Source organism: Columba livia, chromosome 6, assembly GCF_036013475.1.
Source record: "Columba livia isolate bColLiv1 breed racing homer chromosome 6, bColLiv1.pat.W.v2, whole genome shotgun sequence".
Lineage (NCBI taxonomy): Eukaryota > Metazoa > Chordata > Aves > Columbiformes > Columbidae > Columba > Columba livia.
This window is the reverse complement of record NC_088607.1, coordinates 17,045,034-17,055,772: the sequence shown is the minus strand read 5'-3', so window position 1 is coordinate 17,055,772 and position 10,739 is coordinate 17,045,034. Positions and strand designations below refer to the sequence as shown.

The window sequence follows — 10,739 nt, the reverse complement described above, 5'->3', positions numbered from 1 at the left end:
CAAGTACTACCCTTTTACTTGCAGGGCTGCAAAAAACCCCGAAAACCCCCTGCAGCGCTGGGCGCTCCCCAGCTTTTCAGGCAGCAGCAGAGCAGCACTGCTGCCGCTGGGGGAGAGGGGCTCCGCCAAAGCCGCCCTCCTCTGGGCTGTGAGGAGAGTTTTCGGGCAACGGCCCCTGGTGCCTCGGGAGCCCGACCCGCCCGCCCCGAGAAACCCGCCTCACCTGGGCACGCGGGCTTCTGGAAGGCTCGGCGGGCGGGGCACGGGGCTGCGCGTGCTGCCCAACGGACACTAACGGCCACAGGGCCCCGCGCGCCGCCCCCTGTGGGTGCTGCGGGCGGAGCGAAGGTGAGCGCGGGGTGCGGGCGGACACAGGGGCACTCCTGATTTAGAGGGTTTTTTATTGTTGTTATTACTATGATTATTTTTTGAGCCCCAAAGTAGGAAGGCAGCCCTGGCTGCTGCATCCACACAGCCAGTGTTGGACCTTGGAGCCTGTGCGTAAGGGTTGTATTTTCTCTGGTTTTCTGTGCAGGTGTAAGAAGCTGCAGGCTCTGCAGTCAGCTGCCACTTCAGCTTCTTTGGACTTCCAGGCTGGCTGGTTTGTTTTCTTCTCTGGTGGTAGCTGAAGCTGCTTTTCATGCTCAAGTGGGAAGAGAAGGAAGCAGCACAAGGCTCTCAGGGTTAAGAGATTCAAACCTCTGCCACTGCAGTGCTGTGGTGGCTTCGGGAGCTGTGACCGCATCTACGTTGAAGGCAACAATACTGCACAGTGGGAATTTGGAGAAATAAACCAAACTGAGCTAGGGAACATGGTCCGATTGCAAGTGCAGTCTCATGTCCCTCCCTTCTTCACTTTGCCCTGACCCCGCACAGCCCAGGTAAACACTCATGGTATGGGGTTTTTTTCCACTCTTCTTGCTTTGTTTGTTGCCTTGCTTTTCAACTGATAAATAATAGGTACAGCCAAAGAGTGATGTAACTGCGAGAACACACAGTTCTGCCTTTAATAAACAATAATTAACAACTGCTGATTGTGCCAGCCCCGAGATGCCTGAAATGCTGATCACATCTTGTGGCTCTTAGCAGGGCAGCAAAGAAAGCAGAAGTATCAGCTTTGAGTTCTGCCATGTTGTCCTTTCCAGCTTGCAAATGAACTGATAATTTAACTGATATGATGCCTAAGTGCATGACCATTAAATTAATCATAAACAAATTCAGGTGGGCTGGAACTGACTGTTGGTTTGGTTTGTGTGCATGATGCTTCTCTTGGCAGTTTCTTGAAAAGACATTCTCGTGAATATGGGTATGGGCAGTATTTTGACTTTATGCACAGATATGGACTTTATGTTTATACAGGTATTCAGAGCTTCCAAAAAAACAGAAAATGGCACCTTAGCACTTTTAACTTGGTTGACAAGGTTGTTGTGTTTTGTGAGTGATGATACTTGCAAGATAGAGGTACCAAGGATGTACAGTTGCAAGTGTCCTGGAAGTGTTTTATAATGTGGACAGTGTGGAAATGTGGGCAGCATGGAGAAACAGTTCAAAATACAGTGCAGCTTTTTAATGAAGCCACACTTGTCTTGGTAGCACAGAGTCAAAAGTTGTTTTTGTCCCTAAGTGAAGCAGCTCTGATTTAGAAGAGAGGCAGGAATCACAGAATCAGAGAATGGCTGGGGTTGGAAGGGACCTCTGGAGATCATCTAGTTCACCCAGAGCAGATCACACGGGAATGTGTCCAGGTGGGTTTTGAATGCGATCGGAGCAGCAGATTCCACAACCTCTCTGGGCAGCCTGTTCCAGTGCTCTATCACCCTCAGGGTGAAGAAGTTTTTCCATCAAAGTACATTGCTTTCTGAGAGTTGACAGCTTTTTAACAACTTCCTTTTCTGGCTGTGGCAGAGATCACATACAATTCAACTGACTTTTATCAAGCCGTGTTTACTAACTTGCAAAGGCAGTTAGATTTGCACATCTGCAATAGCTCTTCCCTTGCCTTCTCATTACAGATTTCTACTTGAAGTCTTTATTTCTAGGATGCTAGGCCATGATTGATAATGAAATCACTGAAAGTGCAGTATGAGTCATGCAAAACAGGATCAGAATACACAAATGTGTATCTGGAGGGAACAATATTTATTCAAAGAGAAATAACACAGAAACAGTAGCAAAAAACATACCACAGCTAACCACCCAATTCACTTGCTGCTGGTATACTGATAGGTATTCCTGTTTTCTTGATGGCATATCTAAGCAACCAGCCTGCATAAACTATGAAATGTAATTACTTTGACATATGGGAAATCTCTGGCAGGCACAAACTTGGCATGGACAGAACAGCATCACCCTGCAACGGCCCCTGGAACTGGAGTGTATGGGAGACGTGGCCAGCATGTTCTGACTGCTCAGCTCTTTCTGAGCCTCTGACTGAACTGCAGATTAGTTCAATTCGCTGCGTTCCTGGAACAGCCCTTTGGCAGGATGCAGCATACTACTTTTTCCTTTCTCCCCATCTCTGCATTTCACCCTTCCCCACTTTTCCTGAAGTTTTTGTACCTGAGTTGAAATCCATGGTTTTGAAGTTGCTGTTCTCTGGATCGACTTCCCTCATTTAAAAAAGGAAATTGAGCAGTAAATGTTTTTCTTTAGTACGTGGAATTTTCCTCTTATAACTTAGCAAACCCCGATCTGAATTTTACTTCACAAGGAAATACTGCAGGTCATCATCTGTAAGAGTGTATGTTTGTTGATTACTTGCAAAATTAACAATAGACACTCAACACTGAGCTAGCTATCTCCCCATTATGTAGAGCTAGGAAAACAGCACAAGTTTTGAGTGTGTGACTTCTTAAGGTTTTTGGGGAGAGGAGGGAAAGGAAAGAAAACCTAACAAAGTTCCTAAATCCATGTTTGAGTTCCCTAGTGTTATCTGGTGTTAAGTACTTTGTTTCTTCAGCTATTCCTTTCTTCCCTTTAAAAGTATTCAAGATTTTGCACAGTTTAGCACTAGAGTTTGTATAATATTTCAGATATTTATATACTAAAATGGACTTAAGTGGCAATTTTGAAGGCAATGTAAATTCAGTCTTAGCCCTCTTTGTGTAAGCAGCAGATCTAATTTTTTGATAGAATCTCAGACTGTTCATCAGTGCAGAAACCAAAAAATAACTGCCCCACAACAACAAAATTAACAAAAACCAACACACAAACCAAGAACATGCTCTGGTCTCACCAAGAACTGTGTAATACTTAGCACATACAAATGAAAGTGTAGTCTTAACTTCCAGCTTTTTATGTTATGGTAAAGAAAAAAAAAAGGCAGGAAAAAAAAACCACATTAACCACATTTCCTACTAAAATTATATAGCTTTGCACAAAAAAGTACAAACAGTACACTCTTCCAGATAAAGTTTAAAGGATAATCACAGTGTTGCACCACAATCAAAGTTGCCTTCCTAGTTTTATAATACTGAAATAAGGAAAAAAAACTAAGAACAAAAGATTACAGAGAATTCAAGTAATATTCATATGTGTCAAGAAACAGGAAAAAACACCTTTTGAGAAGGACAAAGTATTCTGTTTTTTTTTTTTCTCCCTTGCACTCTTTGCTATTTTCCATCAGCTCTGGTGAGTACCACTGCAGAGTTCTGTGCCAAGGGAGCTGTATTTAGTTTGGGGTGGCTCCAGCTGCAAATGGTATCTGCTCCATCAAAGCACAGGTTGGTTACACAAGCAGGATTCTCAAATTAGAATGCAGTAGCAATCAGCTTGCTGCTAGGCACGCTCACACAGAAAGATTGCATACGTGCACATAAGAAAGCTTGAGCCATAATCTCATTTAGAGATTCTGATGAGAATGAACTCCTCATAGCTCCATCTCCAACAGAGAGCTGTCCCTCCTTCTGAGGTTTCATCAGAAGGTCTGAGCTGCTGGTAATATACTACAAATACAGTGGTATTGGTAATACAATATAAATACAAACCAGTAAGTCACCATGAATAGAAACATAAATGTTCCTTGCTTCTATAACATAAACATAAAATGTTTCTATCCCACCCTTCACATCATAGACTCCTGCACATTCAACAGGGACATTGTCAAGTACTGGAAGAGCTGGATGTGAACACCTTTGTATGGATCACAAAGGTGGGAGAGCTTTAAAAAAAAAAAAAGAAAAAAAAATCAAAAAATAAGTCAGCCTAGGTGAGGTTAACATTTGATGAGAACTTCCAGTGAGGGCAGAGGTCACAGTTTGCTGTTGGTGCTTCTCCTTCTTCCTTGGCTGTCAAACGCAGCAGAAACCCCCAAGAAAGCACACTACATCTGGACCTGCTGCTGCTTCTCAGACAGATGAGCACAAATCATAGAATGTTTTGGGTTGGAAGGGGCCTTCAAAGCTCAGCTAGTCCAAACCCTTACCATGAGCAGGGACATCTTCAACTAGATCAGGCTGCTCAGAGCCCCATCCAGCCCGGCCTTGAATGTTTCCAGGCATGGGCCATCTACCACCTCTCTTGGCAACCTGGGCCAGTATTTTACCACCCTCATTGTAAAAAATTTCTTCCTCATGTCTAGCCTGAGTCTAGCCTAGTTCCCTCTTTTAGTTTAAAACCATCAGTCCTTGTCCTGTCGTAACTTCTAGTTAGGAGGTCTGACCTCATATAGTTGAACTTTTTGAAATTGAAAGACGTGTACTTGCCAAAGCTCATATAATCACAACCTAGGAATACAGAAGTACACAATAATGTTAAAAAACCCAAATCATTTCTTAAACTAATTTATAGAACATTGGAAGAATTCAGTTGAGCCACTTCTCTGGTTACTATGTAGTTACTCCTTGTCTTTCACAGGCATTATGTCACACCATCAGCATGTCTTTCTCCTAGATGCAGCAAGTCCCTTCCCAAGTGGAAGGAGCGCCGAACTGTCTGCCAGACTTACTTTCACACTTGGCACATGAGCAATCAAACTGATCAGAAGTCTTACCTGGAAAATATGGAAACCTATAGGATGACACTTGCTATCCTGGCAGTGCTGTCAGAGACTAACTAGATTATTTGCACAAGACAGATGTTTTCTCATACCACACCTGTATAGAGGCTTTGAAGTTGTCCTTCCTCCTTGACTGGAAAGCCCATGGCAATCTCATCAAATTCCCTGCAAAATTTCTCTTCATCAATGCAGAATTTTCCCTTTTGGATCTGTGAGAGCAGTTCTGAGGCAACTACTGGATCCAGCTGGTTCCATCCTTGACCACTGCACATCAGACAAAAGTCAACATCTAGTTCTTCACCCAATAAAGTTCCATAACAATGTTCTATCAAATATCCTATGGAGCAGGACAATAAGAAGAGGATTTTTTTTCCTTTTATTGTCAAATACTTGCTTTTAATATTTCCTGTATACACATCACTAGTGAATGGGAGGGATAACAGGAACTATCAATCACAGCTTATCAAAGAAAACTTAGAACCAACCTCACACCAGATAGGATACAGCAGCACACTTGTAGGTGAAATAACAACTTTGCTTATAACAGACAGTACAGTCAAAAGTGTGATGGCAGAATAAAGATTTTAATAGTTGTTAAAAATACTGACAAAAAGGTAAAACAAGCTGCACAGTGACTGTTCTGAAAGAATTTTAATGCTCTGTAGTGAAGATCAAACCCCACCATTTGTATGAAGCAGCCAGTTATTCCCATGAACCTGCTAGCTAAGTCACGATAAGCTAAGAATTTAAACACCTCATTATTTAGGGCCCATTAAAAGCTTGTGCTTTCAACATTTTTGACTATTTCACTAACAACAAAGAACAGTTCTGCACTTGAATAAAACAGGGCTCTAAGGTCACTTGGTGAAATGCTATCTTATTGCAACTACATGACAACTTACTGTTTGGCAAAGAAACTACAAGAGCCCAACTGTATAGGCAAAACTCTGCCAAAAGCAAAAACCATCAACTTAAGTCTCAATTAATGCAATTAAGCTGCCTTTTTAACACGGGGCAGGGGGGAATGACACACACACCCTGTTCTCTAAATTTAACATGATCACACTGTTACCATATTTTAACGATAATAGCTTGCTCCTTGGGTCAAGAATTGCGTGTTTTTTTGTCCTGTCTAAATATGCTAACACTTGACAAAACAAGCTAGTAGTGTCTGCCCTTTCATTTTTGTTACTTTGCTACATGAACTGCTAAACATGTTTCTGCATTTCCTTTAAAACAGATCTCATTTCTATGTACTCAGTTCCAGCTTATCCTTCTTATATTAATCTACACAAATGACAGTGCACAAGCAAAAAACAGAAGTATCCTTCTGCTGTGTTTTGTTTTATACATATTCCTTTGCTTGTCTTCTGCAACTGAGACAAGATCAAACGAGAAAAGCCAAGTAAAGCTGAGTGACTGCTTAGAAGTCACAAATTTCTTATGAACAAAGATACTTAGGTAACTGCAGAACAACAACAAAACCCCACACAACAAAAATCAGAGACAGAAAATAAGCCAAGATCTTTTCTCTACAAGAAGATACAATGCTATGATAAAAAAAAAATTGGTATTAAAAAAATGTTAAATTACCAGAACAAATCAAAATGTGTAACCTGGAACCAATAAGCTGTGTGAACTACTCAACTCTCTAAGGGATAGCACACCAACTCAAGTCTCTCTCCTCCACTATAGCCTATTAACACTATTTGCCTTTGCAATACATAGATATGCTTCTTGCTTCAGAACTTTGACAAATGATTTTCCAAATGAAAATGAACTTACCCTTCACACCAGAGACCCCTCCAACACTGCCTCCCCCAAGGATTTACTGTTCATAGTAGGAAGATTTCCTTGCCTGACACTTCAGGCAGATTCAACATGTCTATCACCATAAAGGCATGAAATTCTCCGAGTTCACTTGAACCAGAATAGAATGAAAAGCATTTGAAAGTAAACAAAAAAACCTGCTCCATATGTTACAATGAATGACATTAAACTATCCAGTGAAAGAAGGCAGTTTTGAGCTAAGAGGAAATTAAAGTGGTATACAAACAGCATTAAAGAACCCAAACAGTTTGACTTTATTTGTGACTATATAGAAATAAAATAAATGAAAAATTTAAAGCATATTAACTCACTGCTTGATCTCAAACGTGTACAAATTCTTGGTGCCAAAATTCATTGAGGTTTTTAAGGGGGGTTTTAGGTGTTTTGTTGGGGAGTGTGGGGGTGTGTTTCTTTTTGAGAACTGACCAAACTGGTATTGATATAAAAACAGCCCTCAAAAGCACCCTCCATCCTGAACTCAACAACTTTCTTAGATCTTTTTTTTTATCCAAGGTTATGTGAAATTGCACCATGACACTGGTATGGTACTAGAATCAGCACTATGCATTTGTGGCTGCCTTGTGCTCTGTACCATGTTAAATCGAGGTATTTACTTAAAAATGTCTAGAACTTTACTATCACCTTGCCTGGAATTTAGGACTGAGCAGCTTATTACACAATGTTCCTTCAGATTCATTAACCTCCTAAACACTTTCTCCAAAACCATGCCAGTCTTCTCTTTCTCTGTGTTTCTTCCAGGCCCTGTCAGGATCCATCTTTCAGAAATTCTTCCACTCAGGTCAACCAAAGCATCTGCCACCTGTCCTGCTCACAGCTGTTTGTAAGACCCATGCATTATTGAAGACAAAATTAAGAAAAAAAAGAAAGTTTCTGCAAACAGCAGAACTAAAGAAACCCTACCCTACCTCATATCCCCAAGTAGGCAAAAGAAAGAACATACTAGTTTATTTACAGAATACAACAACCAGAGAATGCCATTCCCATTCTATTGTTTGGTGGGATGTTTACCACAATTCATGTCATCCTCTATAGAAACCACTCTAGTCTAGTCCTAGTCATTTGTACCTTAGCATTTGTGCACTACGTCATCTTCCATGATATACTAACTGCATTCTGTATGAAAAAAATAACATTTTTACCTCTCTATCAGTAATTCTCTGTTCACTTTGCACAGTCAACCAGAGTAGCACTTCCTTCAACAACTTAAGGAAATCAAGAGACTACCCTACCTGATGCCACAGATGCAAAAGACAGCAGAAGAAATCAAGACTATAAAAGAACGATAGGACAAGAGAGAACCATAAGACTCTACAGAAACAAACCTTTCAACCCTACAGGGAAGCTTTAACATGCCACTGCTGCTTCACTATTTCTGCTAAACATATCTGCAGTTGAATACATTACTTCATATTTAAAGTCTTTTTCTGCCCTCTGCTGGCAACCACAATGCATCATCGCAGTTCTTTTGGCCAATTGATGTCTATCTTACCAGTGCAGTTTGTCTCCAAATTGCTTTGTCTATCTGGACAGCATTTTGGTGGATGTGTCACAAAACATAATATAGCTGCATCTGCAAACACATGAACAATACGGTGGTTTCTTCTCAAAATAATAAACTATCAAATTAAGCAAAAGCATCAGTGAAACTCCTACAACCAGACCCTCCACTAGCATAAAATTACATCATGTCATTGCTTTTCATGAAAATATTTGCATGCTTTCTGCTTTTGATTGTGTTGTCTTCATCTATGAAATGCTGCATTAGTAAAATATTTCCCTTTAATAATCTAGATGATAAACAGATAGTGACTTAATGAACATCATTGGAATCCTGATAATTCACTTCAGCTCTTACTTTTCATCATAATTCTCACTCTAAGACTAACCTCATATGTAACTAGAAGCACACTTTTCGGATCTACAGTTTAAAGAGCATCTTCCGTACAACCCAGTGTGGAAAAGCTGGCAGCCATTGTACTTTGTATTGAATAATACACAGCTCTATGCCCAAACCAGCCACATCGAAGAAGTAAGCGGAAGGTAGACAGGTATGGTACCTCCCTTTACTTCCCTCAATAACAACGTTCGCATACTTTGCATAAGCTTTTTCCAACAGTGAAAGCCAAAACATATCCTCTGTCTGACACTGGGAAAAGCAGGGTTTACCACCAAAGCAAGGCAAATGATCCTTGACGGTTACTTCCACCCAGTGTCCAGACTGCCAGACTTGACAAGTGTAGCAGCCTTGCTATGACTCATCTGTCCAGCTGGGCTGATCTGCATGAATTACCTAGATGACAAAAGCAAATATCCAGAAAAATAATGATTTTAAGAAAAGCTTAAAATAGTCTGAATATTAACTGTTTGTAATAGTCACAGGGGAAAAAACCATCAGGGAAAGGTCACTGCATGCCCCACAGCTGTGGCTGGGCAGGAGCGACGGCAGCCACCCACACGGCCCCGAAGTGATGAGAGACCAACTGGGGGGCCAGGGATCCCTAGGCACTGCAGGTTCCTGAGCATGGATTCCGTGCCTGGAGTACCTGGAAGAAACTGGAAATCCTCCCGCTCAGAGCTGGGGGAGGAGAGAGAATTCATGGTCATCTGAACAGCTCTGAGAGGCTAACAGAAACAAAGCCCAATTATATTTTTGTGAAGAATATGACAGAGAAACCGTCAGATAGGTTGTTGGTCTTGACTGAGTGGTCTCCTGAAATAATGGCAAAGATCACATTTTCAGATAGTTGATCTCTCAATAGTTGTCCAAGGGCTGAACTGGCAGAGTAAAGACGTCAGTTCTCATACTTGGATTACTACCACTGCCCAGTAAAAAAGAGAAAACAAAACAAAACACAAAAAAATACTGACTTTCTATGAAAAAAGAACAATGACAAAGAAATGCAGAAATACAAGGCCCCTGGCAGGCTATCCCTCACTAAGCCACTGCTGCTTCCAAGCTCTTTGGACTGGGTCAAGGCTATTTTTTTTCTTTTGTATTTGAAGCATTTGCATTCATGTCTCTCGGGAAGCTGACGTGGGGTTAAGTAAGCAGGCTGCTGAGCCAGCAGGAGAGGATGTGATTCTTACCAAAAAAGCTGTTTTTCACACACCTGTAATGACGGGATTAAGTCTCATGGTTGTACCCTTGGGCAGAAAGGTTGTCTTAATGAGAGAAATCCACAAAAAACACTCCTCAGAACAGATATACTCACCAGTCACTGCAGTACTCATCTGACCACTGGCAGATACAGAAAAATGTTCTCAGTCCCTTGTCTGTTGTACAGACAGAAGGCTTCTCCATTGCATACAATCAAATGTAATCAACAAACAAGACTTTTCATGTTTTGAGCCCTTCATGAGCAAAGGAAACATTGTGGTTGTTATGAATAAGGACCCCTCTCATCCATGGCTCATGCAAGAGCTGCAGCTGCATAGGCTGCAAGTGAACAGATCCAGGAGAGGCATGTTGGGGGAGGGAAAGGGAAGAAAAGACCAAGAACAGTGAAGGTGCCTGTGAAGCGTAAAGCGCATGCAACATTGTTGTAGGTATGCTCACATTTTGGTGGTGGAGCAGACTTATCAAGCTCCTATCTCCTTTCTAAACTGTCCCTCTACAGCCTTGAAATGCATCTAGACCTGAAGGTTTGCTGAAGATGGTAGTAAGCTCTCTAGCGAGGGTAGATCAGCTCATGAGTATGCAGCCAGCCGAGTCAGCAACCATAGGTCATGAATAAGTAAGTGCTTGGCCAGGCTCTTGCCCACCAGCATGAGAGAGGCTGGTGGCAGCTCCTGCTGCCCACGGTGCAGCTCTCCTCAAGTGGGACTCCCTGTGTTTGCTGTAGGACGCTCCTGCTGCACTGCCCACCACTGCTACTGCTGCTGCCACTGCTCA

General features: G+C 41.8%; 1 long non-coding RNA gene across 2 annotated transcripts; it reads left to right on the top strand.

The window, feature by feature from the left end:
- Positions 1 to 141: 141 nt before the first annotated feature.
- On the top strand, positions 142 to 9,202 carry LOC110362206 (uncharacterized). 2 transcript variants are annotated; one of them, XR_010473625.1, is made up of 3 exons: positions 142 to 348; positions 536 to 881; positions 7,586 to 9,202. It is a non-coding gene; the product is annotated as an uncharacterized LOC110362206 (long non-coding RNA). The 2 variants fall into 2 exon arrangements; XR_010473626.1 differs by lacking the exon at positions 7,586 to 9,202 and adding an exon at positions 4,855 to 7,289.
- The last annotated feature ends 1,537 nt before the right edge of the window (positions 9,203 to 10,739 follow it).